The sequence below is a fragment of the Leptodactylus fuscus genome, chromosome 1, assembly GCF_031893055.1.
Source record: "Leptodactylus fuscus isolate aLepFus1 chromosome 1, aLepFus1.hap2, whole genome shotgun sequence".
Taxonomy (NCBI): Eukaryota; Metazoa; Chordata; class Amphibia; order Anura; family Leptodactylidae; genus Leptodactylus; species Leptodactylus fuscus.
The window spans coordinates 304075918-304100680 of NC_134265.1; the positions used below are offsets into that span (position 1 = coordinate 304075918).

Consider the following 24763-nt stretch of genomic DNA (forward strand, 5'->3'; position numbering starts at 1 on the left):
CCTTTTCTCCTAAAAATAACACTTATATATATAGTGCAGTCAAGCTGGTTTTGGAAAATGCTGCAGAAATTCTTCTGATCTAGTTGATAAATTTAGCTATTATCTTAAAGAAACCACAATGCAAAAAAAAGAAAAAAAAGCCCTAACAAAATGTGACTTTCTTATTCTGCCATAAATGTTCATTTCCATCTCAATACATATATGCTACAGTGCACAACCAGGCATATACTACCAGAATCATGAAGACTGTAGCTATGGGATGTATATCTGTTTTATACTCCCAGTGTGTGTGAACAGCTGGAGAGCCACATGTTTGCAAAAAGTCTATGTCCATACAGCAATGACTGTTCTGTAGGGTCCTACCACATACTATACAAGAATAATAGTATAAGTGGAAGCACTTACTACCAGAACAATGACAGTAAGTGTATGCTACGTATTAGAATGCAAGCTTTCCTTACCTTTGTCAGTGTAATGCATGCACAGAACAAGGCAGTCTGGAGCATATTACTGCCCTTCCATTTCTCACTACTTGCTAGGAAATCATATTAAGATCCACAGCAGAGTTAGGGTGGGTCTCTGTCATGTAGTGTAGTTAAGACAGAGCATAAGGGAACATGCCTAGAGATAATGATGTCACAGACATGGGATGCACTTTAACTTTATTATCACCAGCTTTTAACTGATTGCTTTCCTAATTGTATCATTTGCTTAGCACTGGCTGGGAAAGTAAGAGGCAGTTTTACCAATGCATGCGGCCCCGACAGACAACAGTGTGTAAGCCAATTACCGCATAAGCAGCACTCAAGTCAGCGGATTAAATGTTCTAGTCCCATAGGTACCATAGGTCTCTGACCTTAAGGTCTCACTCACATTATAGCTATGCTTCAGACTTGACCAAAGAAATCTATAGCTTCTATCTATCTATCTATCTATCTATCTATCTATCTATCTATCTATCTATGCATGCATACATCTTTTGTTGTCACAAGCATGTCCCTCTGTCATATAAGAAGATTTTATTATGATAAATGTCCACATTTAGTAGTGCTCCTTAATAAGATGTATTCACACACTGCAGATATTGTCTTGGTATAATCTATCCATTGACATGAAGGGGTCATGCAGATATCACCAAAACAACTCCATTAAGGCCTAGATGTTTGAAGCCAACGGCAGAAGAAGACACAAAGAGAGCTCGTTCCTGAAGAAGATGAAGGCGGCGCTGGAGAGTTCTCTTGCAGCATTGGGGACTCCCCCAGTGCTGTTTGAGCACTGGAGCCTGCCCCCAGTGCTGCGAGAAAACTCATTTGCATACTGACGAAACTCTACAGAATGGTGGTGCAGAGAAGACATCTAAAGGAAGGAGAAGAATAGCCTTTCTTAGGGCTATTTCTACATGTGACTGACAAATAATTGAGTTTTAATGATGGGATCTCTTTAAGTCAATGGCGCAGTACACATACTGTCCTGACCACTGCTCCATTCAGAACATGGACAAAACTCCCCTATTTTCCTAAATGGAGGAGGGGGGTCTGAGCAGCCAGACCCAACCAATTTGTAAGTAATCCCTAATGCTATATATTGTGGATATCTTGTTAAGATGAAAATACTCCTTTAAGAAAATGGACTATGGGCACCAAGTTCTGAAAAGATGAACCAATTAAGCTCCGGTTTGTCTTACAGTACATGGAAGTAGTAAAATCTAGAGACTGTGCCTTATGTGTAAAATGAGCCTGTACGTGGTGGATTGCATATAAATATTCTCTGTGTGAATATTTATTGCAGAAATGTAAAAGTGAGCTCATAATGTAATTTATTGCTCCCATGTGATAAGTAAAAAAAAAATATCAGTTAAAAGCAATGCCCAGATACTAATTCAATAAATCAATGTGAAACCTTAAAGGGCAAAGAAATTCATATCATCCCTCTACATACATATGAATAGATTCCTATCAGCAATAAAGAATAGAATGTGGAAGAAAATATTGTAATTGTACATTACATATTTATATACCTACCTTATGTAATAAATATCTTTATGGCATGAAAATTGTTACAAGGTTTCCTAGTAAAAAAAAATAGAAATAGTGTAGAATGTGGGAAATTTTAATAAGCATTGTACTTGTACTACGAAAGGAGAACAATAGGCAAAATACTGTATGCGGCATGGAAAGAAAGCTTATGTAGAAGATCTTTTATGAATGTCATTTACAATAAACTGCTGTGATGGTAATTTATCATTTTATGTGTTCACTTCAGTAAATGGACACACAGAATCTGGGTTTGAGAGCTAAAGCTATGAGCGATATACTGTATATCAAGCTCTGTTTACATCATATTTGATCCCCAGGTTGAAAGTATGTCCAGAGTATTTCCACAGGTACATAAGAGACAAAAGATTTTGACATATTGCAGCATCCCAGAGTGCTAACACTTTTAGTGTTTGTACTTGTGTTGGTATGTTCTGACCTCTATATTCTATGTCATTGTTATGTAGCTTTCCTATTTTTTTCCCTCCAGTGCTATAAACCTTTCCCCCTTGTACAGCCCTGGCCAATCACAGGCCACTGGGCATGCTTGTAGGAGATTTTTGTCTCCGTGATGACTGTTGAGGGCTCAGTCTAGTGTCAGTGCAATGGTAATAGGGATCCTATACAGTTCATACTGGACTATGCAGATAGGAAAGCACCCACACCTAGACTGTGCCCATACGACCTATACAGCCTCTAGGAGGAGAGATTGTTGCCCAAGACTCATTCAGAGACAACCCTGAGAACGGGTAGTTTTGCTGTCAGGAGGAGAAGTGGAGGACAATGACAGGAGGAGTTGACTCGGACCTTAACAAAAGGTAACCAGATCCCTGTTAGGACTACCCTGCCTCACTGTCCCCAGTATTCATAGCTAGGAGTGGCATAAGAGGAGTTGTAGTTGGAGAGAAGCTATCCTTAGAGCCTTTGCCATTCTGGACACCCTCCTAAGACCAAGAGAGGGGAGATGGACACTACCCCATTGTGAGATGCTATTGTTTGTACCTTGTCTAGTTCCTGAAGTAAAGAGTTATCCTGTTTCACTGCACCTCTGGACTCCTGAGTTGTGCCTGCTTCACCATCAGGGCCCTTCCAAACACCATCAGACCAGCTGAGAGAGGAGCGGTCCCCTTTCCAACTGGAAGCGCCCAGGGGAAAACTACCTCCACCATCAGGTAGTGCTGCAGGCCCCCGTCAGTGGTGTCCGGCCCAGGAGCAGAGCTGGGGTGCATGGTTGAGTGTGCTCAGCCAAGGAGGTGGTACATCATCCGCCACTCCTACTCCCATCCTCCGGTTTCCTCCATCTGGGTTGCGGCAATATGCCTTTATAAAAAAAAGTGTATTATACAATGTAAATAACTCTCTCTGTAGAGACACAGACTGGCCCACAAGTGAATTCCTTGAAGGGGCCTCTGACCCAGGTGAGCCCAGATCTTTCTGCCATAGTACAGTACACTGACTAAACTTCATACAAATTATTATTATTCAGCATCTCAAAAGTCTTTGCATCAGTATAATATACTGGATAAACACATTGGGTGTCAGATCAATTGATGAACCAATGTTGATAACTAAACTGTCCAATGAAGAGAAATGTGCACTGAGCCAGTGTACATTAGTAGATGATCTGCACTGTAGAGTAGATAGGGGCAGAGTTCCAGAAAAAAAAAATTCCACCATTATGTAGTATGTTGCAAATATAGGTTGTACGTGAGTACACAAAAGCATAGGAAGAGAATAAACGTGAAACACAGAATAACTGAACTAAGCAAGGGATAGGGAAAAACAGAACTTAGGATCACACACAAAAAACCCCTACCAAAATTCCAAACTTCCAAACAGAAAAATACCTAGGGCTCGCTGCGCCCGGAACACTATGTCTGGATACAAGCTCAATACTTAGCGAACCAGTCCTGTGTGAACAGGAGCAAGAAACTGGATGGGCCAGGATGCAGATGGTAGCAGCTTTCAGACAACAGACATTCACTAGGAACAGACGTTTAAGACCGGCATCAGATAGCATGTGCAACAACCTTATATAGTAAGGAGAAGGCCTCGCCCATGGCCTGTAAAGTATTCAGCACTGCAGAGAACTTAACCCCTTCAGAGGCCAAGACACACCAGGCACTGATCCACCAGGCCACTCACCACGTGATCCACGCCCAAGTGCCAGAGCAGAAACTGCATGTCTGGTGTGAACACTCCCCTGCCGTGCATCAGGTGGTTCACGCGCTGAATGCCGTCCGGACACTCTGCGCCTGAACCTAACAGGCCGAGACTGCTGAGACCGGGTCATAACAAATACTCATCTTTCCCTGTTCGTCTGCTGTTCTGCCTGCTTTTTCTGGTTCTGATGATTTCCGAGAGCTGCAAGCACGATGTACGTGATGTCATCACATTGTGCGTACAGCTCCCAGAGCAGAGACAGGGGTAGAATGGTGAAGCAGGGAGTGGACAGCTCCCCGCTTTACCATTCTTGTATTGAATTATATGTGCCTTCCCGGATACAGATGAATTGCCTGAGACATACCTCTCGCAGACCGAGACAGAGGGACAACACTTGGAATCTGGAACTGTCCCGCTAAATCCAGGATGATTGGGAGATATGTTAAAAGCCTGTGCAGACTTAAAGGGAGTCTGTTACCAATATGCAAATTATCAAATTCATGGCATATATTATAAATCAAAAAATGATACAAAAACTGTATGTTAAATAAGCCTAAGTATCTTTAGTGAAATAACTAGATGTCAATTTATGTTACCAACTTATCACAGCAGATTTTATCTCTTGTTGTGCATACGGTGAAATTTGTGGCAAAACTGCAGCAGGTACGCTAATGGTTTTAGTTGAGCACCTATGCTGCAGATTTTTTCACAACATAAAATATACTGCATGTACATGTAATCTTGATGTATCCTTAAATTCTAGATATGACTACAGTCTAAGAATCTCCACATTGTGATAGCCTATCATGTTTTTTATTTAGAATTTTAAATTGTCAAATGATAAGTCTTGGACTAAGTCAAATTTTCAAAGAGAGCCATTTTGTCTCCATGACCATAATTTCAGACCATTAGGCTACAAATATACAATGTGTTTGGATATGGCCTTGCGATTTTTTTTCACTAATTTGAGTCTAGGTACAAGAAAAGTTAAGCAATGTTCAACTTGAAGATGCATTCGTGGCACACTAAGCATCACAATGTAGAAAAAAAAAACATCTCACTGTGATCACTAGGCATCACAATGTGAAGTACTCACAGTGATCTTTGGTCGTACAAGAGTAGTTGCAGCCAACGCCACCATGTAGCCCTAGCCGTACACAGTCAGAATTTCACTTAACAGCTTGTTCCTTCCTTACGTGCACTAGGCAGTGGGTAACACCTTGTTGCTGTAGTAGACATCAATTTCACTAATGGTCCACTGGCATATTGATAAATAATACAGGTTGTCCTTTATAAATAGCACTGGAGTTCTCAATTATGTCTACTTCTACACGGCTACATTGTGTGAATGGTTTTTGCTTTACTGACCCCTTAAGTATATTAGTTAGGATTGGATTTCTAGAATTTTATACAGTGATAAATTGCTTTATCTCCCAGACATATTCGGAGCTTGCATTAAATTACCGGCCCACTGTTTTTCTCCTCTTTCCATATTATACTAATAGAAAGTAGCATGACTGCCGAAGGTCATTTATTCAGGATCAAATTAATTTCATTTAGCTTTTTTTCCTTGCTGGTATGGGAGAGAAACTGTATCTGCCACTCATTGTGTTTCTATAGAGGAGACTAAATCCATTAGTGATCAGAATACGGCTCTGTCCTAATCACATTATAACAGCACTTTGTATGAGGAATGTGTCGGGTGATAAAGAATATTCAGAGCTGTAAATTGTCTCTTTCTTCTGGGAAGGCATTAATCATTCCGCCCTGGTATTATTTCCCAGTCCAACTGGTGTATGTTCTGTCCACATCAGAAAGTTAATATTAGTTTGACAAAGAATAACAGCGGCATGTAATTTTCTGTCTGGAGAAGTGTGCTGTGGTTTGATGTATGGTACCAGTGCAGCCAGCAGTACTGAGGTAGAAATCCCGGTAAGGTTGCTGCTCCAATTTTATTCCTGCCAACCCTGGAGGACTGTGGTTAAGTTGCTATATTAAGAGCGTTTAGTTCTAAACCTAAAATTGCATTGGATCTTGTCTGCCAATACTTTAAAGGATAGCAGAAAATGCTATATACTGGCTCAGCAGATTGTTCATTGATGCTATAATATGCTACAAATATGGGAAGTCGAAAGTTTAAACTGAAGCCATGGAGCTGGTAAATGTAAAAGGTGTCCAATAGAAATAAGATGATAAATATATAATATAGCCTGAATATGCAGTGCTCATTGTAAAGAAAAAATAATGTTAAAGGGACTCCAACATTTTAGAATACGTGAATGTATTTTCTTAGCAAAAATCTACAAAATTGAACACAAGATTTTTAGTATACCTATTGGTCAAAGTGTATATGCTCACTAGCCACTTCATGGCAACCTCTGTATAGAGCGGATCTGTGCTCCATTGGGCGACCCCCATCAACAGCCCAACAACACTCCCATCATTAGGTTCTGGGCCAATTGGCTTATTATTACAACTCCATTTTCTATGCAGCACTTTTTTTATACCCATTTAGGAGATCAGATCTGCCATGTTACTTTTTCGTCAAAAGTAGGGATATATTTCAGCGCAAAGGAAGAGCGTAATGTGTGTAGATTTGTACACAAGAATGACAACTGAGCTTCTAATTATGAAACTTTATTTATGAAGTCTTTTCAACGCGGAAGAACAAATGAATAAGCAGAATAAGTATGCAAACAGTTCATCAACATAAACCTCATCTTCATCCACCAGGACTATTCAAGGGTAGCCTCCCTCTAGCTCACATTGAGTATAACAGTAGGACCAATAACATTGTCCTCTGGTGGTAGCCAAAAATAGTGTTCATGTGTGGCATTCCTTGTCTATAATTCTCCAGATGGCCACCTTTTCCTGTACTTCCATCAATAATACCTCAATGCAGCCACCTTTGTCTCCTTTCTGGGGGAGGTTGCACTGGTACTTGGTTTCCTGGCCAAGGATCCAGCCCTTTCACCCAATCTCTGGAGATTCCAATCAGACCCACCATGGGCCTCATTTTTGGGTAACTTAGTGCATCCCCTCCATCCGTAGTTATGCACAAACTGCCTTTCTTCTATTCCAATAATCAAGTGGCAATCTCTTCTGTCCAAACCTCTTTAGATCCTACTTGACTGTCGAGGCTGGTGAGACTGCTACCCTCTAGCAGACCAAAGGGGAGCTCTCCACCTTAAAAGAGGGCTATTGTATTATTTATGAAACTGCAGGGTTTCCCCTGTGGTTCCAGGATCTGGTTCTACTATTGATTTAAAAAGACAGGGAAGAGTAGGGTACAGCCAACTTCAGTCCGCCTTGTGCAGCCACATTTAGTTCATGCTGATTCTGCTGTGCCTATTTTGGTGCTGTTCTCTGACAGCCATAGAGATGGAAGATTACAATTTCTTTTGTTCTTCAACTGAACATAGAAATAGAGAAAAACGGTGAAATGTAAATCTGCATTATCATCTTACAAAGCACAGCTGTGATAAGTGTAACTGTAACACGCTGTGCTACTATATGTCCATCACATGACAGATCTTTATCCACTGGAAATAAACAATGGGAGCTTTTGCAAAATGACTTTGGGCAAAATCTTGAAAACTTTGAGCATTTGATAGATGAAAAAGAATACAAGTTATTTTATTCTTATAATACTCCTTTAATCTTTAATAAATAATGGGAAATATTTTACAAATGTACTAGTCAGTGACCTGCTTTACTCTTACTCTCTATACTGTCATATTTCTAACTAAAGAGGTAGTTACACCTTATACGTTATTTCATATGCACAGGATACACCATTCACAGATGCCACTTCTACATGAATAGTACATCAAAATAGAGAACGAATAGACAGGAGGTTGTGCATTAACTGTGCGAGTCACAGAAACAACCAAGCATATTTGCTCCCATAAAAGTGTGCATGTACAGCATTCTCTGCATCCTACAGTCAGTGGCGTAACTACCGCCATAGCAGCAGAGGCAGCTGCCACAGGGCCCGGGACATTAGGGGCCCAGTGACAGCCACTACCGCTGCTATCATTATACTTGGGGGTCTTTTCGGATCCCTGAGTATAATGATCGGCGGCCCGGGAGAGGTAAGAAACATAAAAAACACTGTTTCTTACCTCTCCACAATCCAGGCAGACTTCGGCCTAGTTGTCTGATGTCTCATGACCCTGGCCTGCGTCCCGGGTTATGTGACGTCTGACGTTATTGAAGATCGACTACTTCGGAGGCCGACAGAGTAGGAGACGGGAGATAGGTGAGTAACAGAGTTTTTTTTTTATGTTTTTCTCCCCCTGGGTCTCCAATTATTATACTATGGGGTCTGAAAAGTCCCCAGAATATAATGATTGTTTATGGGTGTCCACAGTGTGACATAATACTGTGTGCAGGGGCCACTATTGGGGATAATACTGTGTGCAGGGGCCACTATTGGGGATAATACTGTGTGGAGGGGCCACTATGGGGGATAATACTGTGTGCAGGAGCCACTATTGGGGATAATACTGTGTGCAGGGGCCACTATGGGGGATAATACTGTGTGCAGGGGCCACTATTGGGGATAATACTGTGTGCAGGGGCCACTATTGGGGATAATACTGTGTGCAGGAGCCACTATTGGGGATAATACTGTGTGCAGGGGCCACTATGGGGGATAATACTGTGTGCAGGGGCCACTATTGGGGATAATACTGTGTGGAGGGGCCACTATGGGGGATAATACTGTGTGCAGGGGCCACTATGGGGGATAATACTGTGTGCAGGGGCCACTATGGGGCATAATAGAGCGCTCAGGAATGCGTAGGAGGGGGTTGGTCGAGGTCTTCGGTGTTGGTCGGGGGGGGGGGGCATGTCAAAAATTCGCCACGGGGCCCTGCCATTCCTAGTTACGCCACAGCCTACAGTCAGTGGCCTGCAGCCAAGTCAACAGAAATGGGACCCACATCTATATTACATTTAGCTCCAGGTTTGTGTGGGCCCTTGGGTGGCAGAATCTCAGTGGCCCCTTTGCGGAACAACCCTAAGAGGCACCAAAGCTAAAAAAAAACCTTGAAATTGGGTAGTTTTTGCTGCAGCGACTTGCTAGCATGCTGTAGTTCCTCTGTAATTTTCAACCTTTGAAAACTATGGGTGAAATTTGCAGCTATAATTGACATCCCCCCACATATGTAATTGCCCCTTATGCCCTCACAAATATAAATGCACCTTATGCTCCCATACAGTATAATGTTCCTCGAAAAAATGTTGCAGTAGAATGTCCTTCTTATGTCCCCATACAGCACAATGGCCTCTTTATACCACGATAAAATGCCCCCATAATATAATTGCCCATTATACCCCATACAGTAAAATTCCCCCTTATATTCCAATGTAATTATCCCTTTGTGCCCCATACAGTAACCCCTTATTCCAACATATATTGGCCCTTTATTTCCTCATAAAGTACCCCTTTATCCTTCTTGTATGCCCCCATACAGTAGCCATTTAATCCCCCATATAACGTTCCTTTATGCCCCCCTACAGTATCCCTTTATTTTTCCTTATAGTACAGTGCCTTGTTATGCCTCTATAATGGCACCTAATCTTATGGTCCCTAACCTTATATCTTACCCCCTCCCCCTGGTTTATATAGAGAGTGACAAGTGCAAATTTCACTTTCACTTACCACCGCTCATAGCTACATCAGCGCCATAACCGGGAAGAGGTGATAGCTCCAAGGATCTATAGGAACATGAAATCTCCCCTCCTCAGCTCTGTCGGTGCAGTGAGCACTTCCGTCTGTATTGATGGAAGCGCTTACTGCCAAACCCGAGTGATCCCTCCTCAGGTGCTTTTTGCGGGTGCTAGCACCAGTCCTGTATATATAAATATATCATATATCTATCTAATGTAAAGGTTTTAAACTTTGCTACATCTTTATATATGTTTGTGTGTGTTTAGATTGACAAGTTTTTAAAGATTAACTAGCGATTGTCTAACTGAGCCCCCAATTTTGGATTATTGTAGGGGGAAGGGGGGGGGGGGGCTTGACGTAATTTCAATTTTCATTTCAAGAAGTTGAAAAGCTAGACTTGGCCCTGTCATCTTTTCACTAACATCTAGACTTCTCTTTCCACGTCTGGAGGTCTCATTGGCCGTGTAGTGTACCTGTGAATTTACTTTTTCCCCCATCTGGTAATTTCCATTCTTAGTAAAGTCCATTTGGCTCTCAAATCTTTGGTGCACAGTCAATCTCTGCTCTGTTTCACTGTTACATTTCTGCCAACGCTCACTTTCTGCAGATCTTATTTTGGCCACACCACTATTGTATTTAAGAAGTTCTTTCCTAAAATCCCAATCAGATTGTAAAACTTTATTTCCTCTTGGCTTTACCTAATTTCTGTTCCCTGTCGTCCCTACCAGCGGCACAATGTGGGGTATTTCGTGCCCCTGTGTGCTGGTAGGACAGGCGGAATTTTAATTAGCCATGTATTAATTTCACATGGCTTGTTCCCTTTAAGAGGGCACAGATACCTCCCCCCTGTGCGTTTTTTTCTGTCCTGTGTAAAGGATCGGACAGGTGGGGAGGACTCTGTGTCCTCCTAAAGAGAAAGAGTAAGAAGAAGTTTCAGGTACTTACCTGCTCAGACCTGTTCAGGTGTCTTCAATGATGCACTCTGCCCCTTTGGACTTCTGTCGGTCCTGCAAAGAGAATAGGTAAGATTAAAGTTACCTATTTTGCCCACCTCCCTCACGCAATCCTACCTCCTGTTCCCCGGCATCCAGTCCTGCTGGGCTTCGGAGCCGCGCGCAGCCAGCCGGCGTGTTCGCGCGGCTCCATGAGGGGAACTTCCGGTTTTCGCGGAACCTTTCCTCTGTGTAGGAGGGTTCCGGCCGGTCGTTTAGAAGTGTAACACCGGCAACTTCCGGTTTTCGGCATTCGCCGCTCCGGGACCACGCGAACAGCAGCGTTGGACACTGGAGGTCCTCAGGAGATTAAGGTACGTGCCAATGTGTTGGCTCAAAGGGGGAGCGTGACTTGAAGGGCTAGGAGTGTTATGAAGGGCAAAGGAACGGAGCTTTTGACTAAGGCCACGCCCCTTCCGGATATGGGGCTGTAAAAAAGGGGGCAGGTTGCATCCCTCATTGCCTGCTAGTCTAATCCCTAGCTGGTTTCTCCGCTGTGGCTTGTGGTTACCGCTTCAATCTGCATTTATTCTACTGCAAACTCTGCTGAAGGTTGGTAAGTGGCCTGCAGAAGCTGGGTGAGTCTCCTCATATGGTTCCTTGAATGTACTCCTCTGATGTTTCATATTCCATGCTTAGGTATCGCTGAAAGCTAGCTTCTATTTGTCATGTCTTCCTCTTCTACCCCTCCCGGGGATCAAGTAAGACGGAAGAAGTCTTCTAAAAGGAGACACCTGGCTTGCATTGATTGTGACGTTCCACTACCTGATGGTAGGTGCGGTTTTTTCGTCTGCTAATTCTCCCAATGGTGGGAGTATCCTGAATGTCATTGTTTTGCCTTTAGGCTATGACTGGTCACGCTGCCAGCAATGCAGGGGACCTCTGCGGGAGGAACCCGTTACCAGTGATATGGTAGCATGGGTCAAGGAGTACATGGTGAGTACGGTTGCCGCAAAGAGGGGAAGGGTCCCCTCCGGCTTCTAAGTATCCTTGTGTTTTTTGCAGGATGATTCTTTAAAGGATATCCGTACTTCACTGGCTCAGCTCACCAAGAAGCAGCGCGTGGAAAGGCGTTCTGCTTCACTGCCCTCCCTGGAGCGCCTCCAGGTGGAGGAGGTGTCCATATCATCGGACGATCAGTCCTCCTGTACCAGCAGACCAATTTTCCATCGGGAAAAGACTAATAAACTGCTGAAGGCCATCCGGTCGTGGGACCAGGTTGGCGAGGGGGAAGCCTCTGCGTCCACCTCTGGGAAGCGGAGGGTTTTCCAAGTGGACGCCTCCATGGCCAGCCTAATGGAACAAGAATGGAAGCAGCCGGAGAAGGCTTACGTCACCACCAGAGCTTTCAAAGCAGTGTATCCGATTGATCCCTCCCAGCTGGATCGCTGGGGTCCGCCACCCAAGGTGGATTTAGCCATCTCTAAGCTTTCCCGTCGCACTGTCGTGCCCATCGATGACGGGTCAAATCTTCAGGATTTGCTTGATAGAAGAGTGGATTCAACGCTCAAGAAGGCGTATTCGTCTGCTTCAGCCCAGGTGACGGTGGGCATCGCCTCAACGGAAGTAGCTGATAAGCTTCAAGCCCGGCTGGACCGCCTGGAACGGGATATCGACTCCGGGGTTAACAGGGACGACATCCTGGCATCCATGGGGGAGATCCGTCTCGCTACGGATTTCCTGAGAGAATCGGCAAGACAGCAGGTGAAGCTGGCTTCCAAGGCCATGGCCCTCAATACCGCCGCCAGGAGGCCCTTGTGGCTCAAACCTTGGCGGGCTGATGTCGCCTCCAAGTTTTCTTTGTGTTCCCTCCCCTTTCAACCTGGGAAGGTTTTCGGCCAAGGGCTGGACGATCTGATGGAGGGATTGGCTGATGGTAGAGGGAGATCACTACCACAAGCAACCAGAGAAAGAAGGCCTCCCCCTTCTAGGGGTCGAGGCTCCACATCTCAATACAGGCCTCAACAAGGAAGCCAGAGACGCCCCAGATACCGTCCGAAAGGGGCGGGTCGCGGGATCCCCAAGGAGGACCCTAAGAAGAAGGGGTTTTGAGGAGACGCCGCTCTCTGTGACCAGCTCTCCCGTAGGAGGGCGCCTTTCGAATTTCCTTGTGGCATGGCATCTTCACATTCTGGACCCATGGGTCTTTCAAGTTGTTCAGCGAGGATACGCAATAGAGTTCTCCCATCCTCCGGTGGATCGTTTCATCACTACGCGGGTCTTACCAGCCCTACAACAAGACTGCCTGGAGGCTTCCGTCGCAGAATATCTCTTAAAGGGGGCCCTGGAAAGGGTCCCTCCTCCCGAAGTGGGTCAAGGAGTTTATTCACCCGTGTTCTTGGTTCCAAAGTCCACAGGAGGGTGGCGGATGATTATAGATCTTCGGTTCCTCAACCTCTTCATAAAGAAAAAACCTTTCAGGATGGAGTCCATAGACTCAGTAACCAATTTCCTATTGCGCAACGAGGTCATGGTCACCCTGGACCTGAAGGATGCCTACTTACATATCCCCATCTTCCCGCCACACAGGAAATATCTACGTATAGCCGTTCTTATGGCTGGTCACAGAGAGCACCTACAGTTCACTGCTCTGCCATTCGGCATATCGTCAGCTCCGTATGTATTCACCAAGATGGTCGCACCAGTTGCCGCCGCTCTCAGACTTCAAGGCCTCTTCGTGGTTCCCTACCTCGACGACTGGCTTATAAAAGCTCAGTCTACTTCAATTCTCCATCACCACCTCCAGATAGCCATCGCCTTCCTCCAGGAGTTAGGTTGGCTGATCAATTGGGAGACGTCAGAAATAGTGCCATCCACCCGGAAGAAATTCCTAGGGTTTGTTCTGGATTCCCAGAGCATGCAGATTTTCCTATCTCGTCCAAGGCGAGCAAAAATAGAAGCTTCGGTTCGGGGCCTCCTCAGGTCCCGATGGATCACCATTCGCACCGCCATGCGGGTCCTAGGCCTGATGTCTTCTTCAGCCAAGGCGGTCCCTTGGGCTTTATGGCACTTGCGTCCCCTTCAGATGGAAGTGTTGAGAGCCTGGAACGGATCTCCACGGGGACTGCACAGGAAGATCTGCCTTTCTCCCGGTACCCGTCTTTCCCTCAGATGGTGGAGACACCTGAAAGACGGAAGGTCCTCGGTTCAACCTCGTTGGACCCTGTTGACAACAGATGCGTCCCATTCGGGATGGGGAGCCCACCTGGACGGCAGGACTGTCCAGGGTCTGTGGAGGAATCCAGAGGTAGGAACCTCCAACCTGAAGGAGCTAAAAGCAGTGTATCTGGCGCTGAAGTACTTCGCCCCCTTTCTCGAAGGGAAGGCAGTCAAGGTCCGGTCAGACAATATGACGACGGTAATATACTTGAGCAAACAGGGCGGCACCAGGGTTCCAGCCCTACTGAGAGAGGCGAACTTGATCTTCACGTGGGCAGAGAAGAATCTGACCCACCTATCCGCTGTTCACATCAAGGGCTCCCTGAACATAGTAGCGGATCAGTTGAGTCGGGGTATCCCTGTATCAGGAGAATGGTCTCTCAATCAAGACATATTCCATCAGATTGTCCAAACATGGGGCCTTCCGGATGTCGACCTCATGGCAACCCGACTCAACGCCAAGGTGGAAACCTTCTGCTCTCTGTACCAGGAGGACAATGCCTTGGCAGTGGATGCCCTGTCCATCCCATGGAGGTTCAGGCTGATATACATTTTCCCTCCAGTTTCCATCATACCCAAGGTATTGATGAAAATCAGACAGGACCAAGTCTCGGGAATTGCCATAATCCCGTTCTGGCCGAAAAGGACTTGGTTTGCCCAGCTCATGTGGATGAGTCAAGGCAGGTATTGGAGGCTTCCCCCCCTCCCAGATCTGGTGACACAAGGAGAGCTGAGACACCACGATCTGAGGAGATTCAATCTGACAGCCTGGAGGTTGACCAGTCCCTATTAAGGAATAGAGGACTGTCTCAAGGCGTCCTAAGGACTTTAGCCAGCGCCAGAGCCACCTCGACCAATAAGAATTACCGTAGGATCGGTAATATTTTCCAGGCCTGGTGCACGGAACACGAAGTGGACTCCTCCGATCCCCCTGTGAGGGCGATCCTGGATTTCCTGCAGGACGGCCTAGACAGAGGGCTTGCAGCTTCTACCCTGAAGGTACATGTAGCCGCTTTGTCCGCCTATCTGGGGAGGCGGTTGTCTCAGGATCCTTTAGTGAGCACCTTTATCAAAGGGGCAACTAGGCTGAGACCAGCAGTTTCTGCTCCTGTCCACCAATGGGACCTCAGCAAGGTCCTAACGGCACTTTGTGTTGCTCCATTCGAACCTCTGGAGGAGGTGGATCTAAAGTGGCTGACCTATAAGGTATCTTTTCTCCTCGCTATCACCTCGGCAAAAAGAGTAGGGGAGCTTCAAGCACTCTCATCGGAAGCTCCTTACATTGCCTTCTTTGAAGACCGTGTTCAGTTGAGATTTCTGCCAGGATTCAGGCCGAAAGTTTCTTCTAGGGCGAATGTGAGTCAGCTCATTTGCTTGCCAACCTTTTTTCCCGTGCCCACTTCCCCTGAGGAGGAGAAGTGGCATACCCTAGATTTAGTCCGGAACCTGCAGCTTTACCTTCAGCGCACACGCGCTTTCAGGAGATCTGAGAACTTGTTAATAAATTATGTAGGGGGCCATAAAGGCCGCAAGGCTTCTAAGGTCACCATCTCTCGCTGGGTGAAGGAAGCAATCAAGTTGGCGTTTGTGAGTCAGAACTTACCTCCGCCGACCGTCCTAAGGGCCCATTCGACGCGGGCAGTATCGACCTCTTGGGCAGAGGTCAAGGCTCTCACCTTGGACCAGATTTGTGCAGCAGCATCCTGGTCTTCAGAATTGACCTTTGTGAAGCACTACCGACTTGATCGGTATGGCTCAGAAGCTACTGCCTTCGGGCGTACTGTATTACATTCTGCTTGTGTTTAATCTCCCACCCTTATGGGGATTACTTGCTATTTCCCCACATTGTGCCGCTGGTAGGGACGACAGGGAACAAAGGATTATGTAGATAATCTTGTTTCCCTTAGTCCTAACAGCGGCACAAGGATTCCCCCCCTATTGTTGTTTATTTTGGAATGTATGTATTATTACTTGTTATTTACGCACAGGGGGGAGGTATCTGTGCCCTCTTAAAGGGAACAAGCCATGTGAAATTAATACATGGCTAATTAAAATTCCGCCTGTCCTACCAGCACACAGGGGCACGAAATACCCCACATTGTGCCGCTGTTAGGACTAAGGGAAACAAGATTATCTACATAATCCTTTGTTCTGTCTCCCCTTGACTGAAGCTTCCATCTGTACACCATACGTTTGTGCAAAACGCCACCACAGAAATAACTTTATCCACAATTTATCTTGCTCGTTTAGAAAATATTGGCTAGCTACTGATGTTCTACTTCGCTTTACTGTGTATCTGAGATTGTATGTCTTGTTTAGTAACAAATCCTGCATCTGTCTGTTCAAGTGAGATACTTATCCACCGGAAGTAAAGAATGAAGGTTCCTATTGAATGGCAGTAAGTAATTTGTGCGACTTTTCATAGCTCAAAGTATAACATGTATTTGCTGGCTCTAGAGTACTCCTTTAAAGGCAGTAGTTTGTCCAAGTGTCTTGATAAGTGCCAAATAAAACCCATAAATAACATAATTTCTTCCAGACTACTTGGATTTATTTTAGAGAACTCAGGTTTACAAACAGTAATACAGTCCAGCCCCCTACCTCATTTCCTACATCAGTGATCACTTCATTCATTGAGCGATAGGTAACATCCTAATGGCTGCTCTGACATAAACATGGCTTCACCAAGCAGAAACCTGGATATGTGAAATGTGACTGGTCACGTCCACCAGCATTCAGCTCATTAGGTAGAGCTAATACCTGGTGGCACCATCTCAGGCCAGGTTATTTTTTGCTTTTTACCCAGCTCTTAGGTTTGGCAGGAATAAAGTGAAAATCCTGCTTGGTGTTGGACTAGTAGGTGCAGGTCAGTATTATTAATTTTTTCTTTTGATTTTATCCATTGTACAGAGGGCAACTGTGGGGCCAACTATAGAGGGACTATATATACTTTGGGGGCAACTGTTGGGGAACTCTATACTATGGGGGGCAACTGAAGAGGGACTATACATACTATGGGCAAATAAGGTGAGGGACTTCATACCGTGACTGGAGGGAGACATTATAATATAATTTCTAAGGGGCCACTTAGAGGGACAAGTTAATTAATGTCTGAAGGGCCACTGATGGGTGACAGGGTAATGTCTGAGGGGCCACTGGGGGGACAGGGTAATATATGAGAGGCCACAGTGATGTACAGGTTAATATCTGGAGGGCTATTGGGTTAATGTGTGATGAGCTTAGGGAGAAATAATATTATATGAGGCCACTAAGGAGGCATTATACTGTGCTAGGGCCACTATGAGGCATATATACTATGTGGGGACCACTAAGACGGCATTATAATTTGTGCGGGTCCGGTATATCTGAGTGGTGGTGATGGAGATGGGCCGACTTTTGAAACTTTTGTGTAGCCCTGCACTGGCAACAAGTTTATTCTACTGTTGACATTAATAAATATATAGAAGATACAGAAGTGGTAAGATCACATGAATGCTGCATGTAAAGTATTTGCGGCAGGGCTAAGAAGGGCTGGACCAGGGGACACATAAGACTTTTTTCTTTATTGTATAAAACTTCCTTTTTTTAGGCTCCTTAATGGATCAAGTTTTTTTCTTTATTGCTTGTGAAAAAAAGAATTCCCATCCTGACAAATTGCTGTAGAGATAAGTCCTGATACCAAAGGCAATACTGTTAGGAACTGCCTTTTAGTGCTGCGTTATGCTGTTCCTGTAACTCCCATAGAGGAGATTAAAGACAGATGGGAGCTACAGAAACAGCAAAGCATATTTAGCTACTCTGTTTCCATAAGCTACAGAAACAATGTAGCTAAACTGTGCTACGCTGTTTCCATAGCTCCAGTAGTAACAGCTGTTATTTGCTTACCAAACCCCACTCCTGCCCATGGCCATTTTCATTTCCTCTTTAACCTGCAGGAGGTCCCGTGCACCGTGCTGACCAGCATTAGCAACATCCTGTACTTGCTGAGCATCAGTGAAGTGATGTGCAATGTGCGAGGCCAATGGAGATGAAGGGAAGGCAAAGGTGACTATGGACAAGAGTGGGAATTAGGAAGTCAATAGCAGCTGTTACCTGGGGGAGTAATTGACTAGGTAGCAGCCATAAAGTAATTATGGTGGGCATTTACTGTATTGAGGCCTTTAAAGAGAGCAGTTACTGTAGGGTGGCCACTAAAGGGGACACTTACTGCAAGAGGCAATTAAAGGGACAGTATACCCTGTGAGGGACTAGTAAAGAAGGCGTTTATTGTGTAGAGGCCAGTAAAGTTGGTAAAATACTGTATGGGAGCCAATACAGAGACAATATACCATGTGGAGGTAACTAAAAGGGGCTTTATACCATGTGGAGGACAGTAAAGGGGTCCCAAATGATAGAGAACCAAATACTAGTGTGACCCTAGCTTCAAAGAGTATGTAAAGACACTGGCAGACAGATGCCAGTGGAGCTAAATGGAACTAAATGGTAAGTTTCCCCACCCCTGTCCCCTCCCCGAGTGCTTTATTCACATCAATATTAGAATTAGAGATGAAGCCTATGGAGGGAAAAACTGCTAAAAATGCTACAAATAGTGTAAGTGAGAAATAATAAGTGGCAAGAAATAATGTTACTCCTAAAGTACGCTCAGATGACTTATCCTGTAAAATTATGTGCAAAGTTAGAGACACTTTAAATCAAGTCTTAATCTAATGTTGGTAGAGTTATTATGTTCATCCATTACTAGTAAATATACTCATAAAATATAATATATCATTAATCATTCTGCAATGAAAATGTCTTTGTTTTTGCGTTTCTGCCATGGCATGCAAACTAGTTTACAATCTCATATCTGATTTTAAATTGTGGTATCACACCCATGTTATTCTGTATATGGTGGAAATCTAGTCCACAGAGACTCTGTCATACATACCAAAATATGACTAATAACAGTCATAAAGCCAACAAAGTACAGCTGCATAATAGGGAAACTAATGGCACAGAAATATATTCCTTTTTTATGATTCTTATAAAGTCTAATGTTTCAATTCTGTTTGACGTGAGCACTGAAGCATTGATATGTAGAAAACACTCAGACATTTTATTGTGGAAGTAGCCGCTATTGTTTGCAGGGGCCATTGTATGACACTATACTGTGTACAGGGGCCACTGGAGGATATTATACCGTGTGGAGGGACCGCTATCAGGCATTATAATGTATGGAGGGGCCACTATGGGACATTATGCTGTCTGTAGACCACTGTGGGACATTCTAGTGTGTGGAGAGGCTGCTATAGAGCATTATACTGTGTGGAGGGGACACTATAGGACATTATACTGCATGCAGGGGCTGCTGTAGGATAATATACAGTCTGGAAGGGCTGCTATGAGACATTATACTGTGTGGAGGGGACACTATGGGACATTATACTGCATGCAGGGGCTGCTGTAGGATAATATACAGTCTGGAGGGGCTGATATGAGACATTATACTGTGTGGAGAGTCTGCTATGTGGCATTATACTGTGTGAAGGGACCACTAAGGGACATTATACTGTCTGGATACTAGAGTGGGACATTATATTGTGTGTAAATGTGGTATTACACCATGTAGGGGTCAGAAAAGGGGGTGTTATGCCATATGGGGGTTATAGGCCCAAGGCAAACACTTGCTATGGGGCCCAGGCTATCCTAGATCTGAATGAATGAATGAAATATTTTCATTGAATACTTTGTTCTTTACAAAGTCACAAAATCACTCAAAAATCATCAATGGAAACCAAATTTATTAACCGATGAAGGCCTGGATTTGGAGTCACCCCAAAATGAAAGTGGAAAACACACTATAGGCTGATCTATCTTTGATGTAATGTACTTAAAACATGTCATAATGAGGCTCAGTAGTGTGTGTGTGGATGGTCTCCTGAGGGATCTCTCCCTAGACCTGGACTAAAACATCTACCAACTCCTGGACAGTCTGTGGTGCAATGTGACGTTGGTGGATGGAGCGAGACATGATGTCCCAGATGTGCTCAATCGGATTCAGGTCTGGAGAATGGGCGGACCAGTCCATAGCTTCAATGCCTTCATCTTGCAGGAACTGCTGACACACTCCAGCCACATGAGGTCTGGCATTGTCCTGCATTAGGAGGAACCCAGGGCCAAAAGCAGCATATGGTCTAACAAGGGGTGTGAGGATCTCATCTTGGTACCTAATGGCAGTCAGGCTACCTCTGTCAAGCACACGGAGGGCTGTGCGGCCAAATAAGGCCCTCCAAGGAAATGCCACCCAACACCAATACTGACCCACTGCCAAACGGTTATGCTGAAGGATGTTGCAGATAGCAGATCGTTCTCCATAGCGTCTCCTGATTGTCATGTCTGTCACATGTGCTCAGTGTGAACCTGCTTTCATTTGTGAAGAGCACAGCGCGCCAGTGGGGAAGTTGCCAATCCTGGTATTCTATGGCAAATGCCAAGCATCCTGCACGGTGTTGGGCTGTGACCACAACCCCCATCTGTGGACGTCGGGCCCTCATACCATCCTCATAGAATCGGTTTCTATCCATTTGTGCAGACACATGCACATTTGTGGCCTGCTGGAGATCATTTTGCAGGGCTCTGGCAGTGCTCCTTCTGTTCCTCCTTGAACAAAAGCGGAGGTAGCGGTCCTGCTGCTGGGTTGTTGTCAGACTCATGGTTAGGCCAAATCAGCAGTGGTAAGCTGCAACGTAATACTGTTGCTCTGCACAGTGAACCGGGGTGCAGAAAATAAAGAGCAATTCGGTGCAGATGTCCACCTCAAATTCCTCTGTACTATTTGACATCTGAACAGGTTTTATTTACTTGTAAGGAATGGACTGTATTACACCTGTAGTGAACAAGGGGGTGCACGATGGTGGTGGTAGTCAAGGGCTGATGGGGGTAGTAGTCACGGTTGTGTCACAGGCCTGAGTAGTATACAACCCTGTTCCCCTGTCACATACATGTACCTTTCCTTTCACTTTAGCTGTTACTTTTCTACAGTGTACAGGCTGGAATGACTTCTGTGACAAAGAGTCCAGTAACAACGGTTTTGAAGAACTTTACTTGAATAATCACTTGTGCATGCAAAGTACAGATATCACAGTCTCTTTAGTAGCAAATAGCAGTACAGCCTTTACACTTATCACATGTGATTGCAGTACTTCAGTCCCATATCCTCTGCAGTAGCAGGTATACAGATTCTGGGTAGGTAATAGTTAATTGATATTCAGCCCAGTGCAGCTTTAGCTCTACCTTGGGAGATGTGTCACAACGTGGCTATACTGTGCAATGTGATGCAACAGAGTACTTACAGAATAGGTGCTAGAGCAATGCCCTATAGCAGGGTGCTAAAGCGGTGAATCAACGACGTGGAAGCCGCTTAGGTTAGATCCAGCTGGGGAACCCATGAGAAGCGTGGATCCAGGCAGAGGACTTCTTTATCCAACAGGTAACTCCTCTGACTTAGGCCAATAGAACAGGAATAGATTTTTCAGATGATCTCCCAGGTGTGGACTGATAGGAGTTCAGTAGTTGGGATGGACTGGTAGCTGGATATAGCCAGCCCATGTGAGGTTATGATCAGCCTGGAGCAATGCTGGCAGACATGTGGACTGGCTGGAAGCCAGGCTTAGACTCTCTTCTCCAGTCACCTCTTTCTGTGTATGCAGGGGCTGGACTAGAGACAAGTCTCAGCTTGCCCCAGAAACAGCTTGTGCTCCTATAGGCTGAGAGCAAAACATGTGACTGAAGTTGCAAGATGCTAAAACATGTGGGGTTTGCAAAACATGTGGGTTTGCAAAGATAAAACAGTGTGCAAAGCTAGTTAACCTCTACACTGCTGCAGACAATGCTAACTGTATGCTAAGTAATGCAATACAATACAATATACAGCACACAAATAGAATGGCTGGCATTAGAGATTACCACCTGATATTCTAAGAGATAATATGGTGACAAAATGACTTTTTAAACAGAACATTAATATCTTGTTCTGGGACACTGCACACCCCACTCCAGTAAGTCTGCCTCAGAAAAAAACACTGAATTTTGCTTGTTTTTTTGCCACTGTACACATGATTTGCTCCAAAAGGGTCCCACTGATGCTCTGCCATCCAAAGGCCCGCACAAGTTTGGAGTAGGCCCTGTCTGTTCCTTGTAGTTTGAAGTCATTCCCTGACAGCTTTCTATATGACTGGGTGACCTGATCTCTGAGAGTGCTGTGTGGTTCTGCTCCTGCCTGACACTGAACCATGTGGTCAGAGCAGGCAGAATGGGAAGGTCAAAGATCGCCCTGTAATGTAGAGGACTGAGTGCGACTCCCCGAACTGAAACCTGAATGCAGATGTAAGCCAGGCCTAAGCCAGCTTGTAGACGTCAGTGTGCAGATTCATATTTCGACAGAGAGTGTGCCTGATTTGTGAAGAGACTTGCACCTCTAAGCTACCTCCTGCCAGCGCAGGGGCTATTAAGACTGGGATGGGGACTGTGTAATAAAAATCTGAAATTCTGTCATTATTTTTTGTGTTTCACTCTGTGTTAAAATGACAGCTTCATTTTCATGGATACATTTTACTATTGTCCCCCATTTGCTCTTTGGGGTTAATTTTTTTTATGTTATCCTATTAAGAAAGTTTGCGTGTTTGGATGTTTGTGGGTTTGTGTGTTTGGATGTTTGGATGTTTGTTCCTCAATCACACCCGAATGGCTGAATGGATTGCTTTGAAATTTCACACACACCTACATATTGGCCAGGAAGGATACATAGGCTACTTTGAAAGTGCCTCACTCACCCCAAATCGCCATCGCGACCCTCAAAAGTTGGCTCCGGCTCCGCTGTCGGCCCTGCCATGATGTCAGTGCAGGTAATGACACGCAGCTCCGATTGGTGCATGGTGGTGTGGGAACAAGATAGGGAGACAGCACAGCGGACCCATAGGTTACGGCCGAAATGTGGGTGTGGCCAGCACGCGAGGACACTTGCCTGAACATGGCGGCTGCCTGCATGTTCCCAACGCTGCTCACATGCCGGCCGCTCACACATCGCCTAATGGTGGCATTACATGGAGCAGCGCAAGCAGGCCACAATCGCACAGCCGCCCGTACCCACTGTTACAAACACTGCTGACATGCCGGCCACACATTGCCTCCTGCTGGCATAACATGCAGCAGCGTGACCAGGACTCAAGCCCACAGCCGCCCGTACCAGCGTACTGTGCGGCCGGGAACAGACAGCACTCACGCCATCTCATGTCGCGGTCACTACACATGGGAGGGACCCGCGGCGGCCACAAGAAAAGGGGCGTGGGGGCCAATGGGCCGCGCTGCACATGGTTCTCGCAAGGATGGGGGGTTCGCGGACGAAGTCGCGGGTACAGCTAGTACTCTATATGTATTCTTTGGCAGTGCTTTTTTTCCTGATTCAGTGGAGATATACATTAAATAGTCCTCAATATAAAATACTTTGGAACCATTTGGGTGTACAGTAATTCCTAATCTTCGTATTTGATTAGTGTAGCTGCTACTACTGTGATATATACAATGGTGGTGGTGGTGGGAGGGGGTATTAAGACTGGCATTTCCTATACCAGTCTTAATCAGTTCTCAAGGAGGCACAATGTAAGATAAGATAAGATAAGATAAGATAATCCTTTAATAGTCCCACATTGGGGAAATTTCAGCATGTTACAGCAGCATAGTAATACAGGTACAGGATAATACACAGTAATATAATACAAATGTAGACACACATATGCTGAGAAGAGAAGATATACTAGGAGTCCATAGCAGCTAAGGAAAAAACGGAAGAGAAAGAAGGAGGACTTCATGGTCATCGTCATAATCATTAGTTCTCTGTGCGGAGTGATCTTCATTTGGTTTGATGTAGATTATACAGCCTGATCGCGGTTGGAAGGAAGGACCTGTGATAGCGCTCCTTCTCACACTTGGGGTGAAGCAGACGGTCACTTACAGTGCTGCCAAGTCCAATCAAGGTCTCATACATGGGGTGGGATTTGTTCTCCCGCATGGAGGTCACCACGGACAGTGTCCTTCTGTCACCCACCACCTGTACTGGGTCCAAGGGGCTCCCCAGGACAGAGCTGGCCCTCCTGATCAGCCTGTCAAGTCTATTTCTGTCCCTGGTTGATATACTGCTCCCCCAGCAGGCCACACTGAAAAAGATGGCTGAAGCAACCACAGAGTTGAAGAAGGCCCTAAGAAGTGTCCCCTGGACTCCGAAGGCCCTCAGCCTCCTGAGCAGGTAGAGTCTGCTGTGGCCCATTCTGTGCAGTGCCTCCAGGTGATCAGCCCAGTCTAGTTTATTATTGAGGATCACGCCCAGATACTTATAGGTCCTGACTATCTCAATACATGTCTCTTGGATCTCCACTGGGTTCAGAGCACCTCTCCGTTTACTAAAGTCCACCACCATCTCCTTGGTCTTCCCAGCATTAATCCTGAGGTGGTTCTGCTGGCACCATTCAACAAAATCCCGGTTTAAGTCTCTGTATTCCCTATCGTCGCCATCAGTGATAAGGCCTACTATAGCAGAGTCATCAGAGTACTTCTGTAGGTAACAGCTGGATCAGTTGTGCCTAAAGTTAGTGTATGCCTGGGTTAATAATTCTGGTGCACTCCCGCATGCCATAATTTTAATCTATGCCAGTCAGGATCTGGTTTAGAATCCTGGTATAACGTATACCAATTTTCTGGTGTGAGTT

At 45.2% G+C, this 24763-nt stretch overlaps 1 protein-coding gene across 1 annotated transcript in view; it reads right to left on the reverse strand.

Moving 5' to 3' along the window:
• DLC1 (DLC1 Rho GTPase activating protein) overlaps positions 1-576 on the reverse strand; it is a 342693-nt gene extending 342117 nt beyond the window's left edge. Inside the window, exon 1 of the mRNA XM_075258695.1 lies at positions 462-576. The gene's annotated coding sequence lies outside the window, so the exon portion shown is untranslated. The remainder of the gene's footprint in view (positions 1-461) is intronic.
• Positions 577-24763: the final 24187 nt, after the last annotated feature.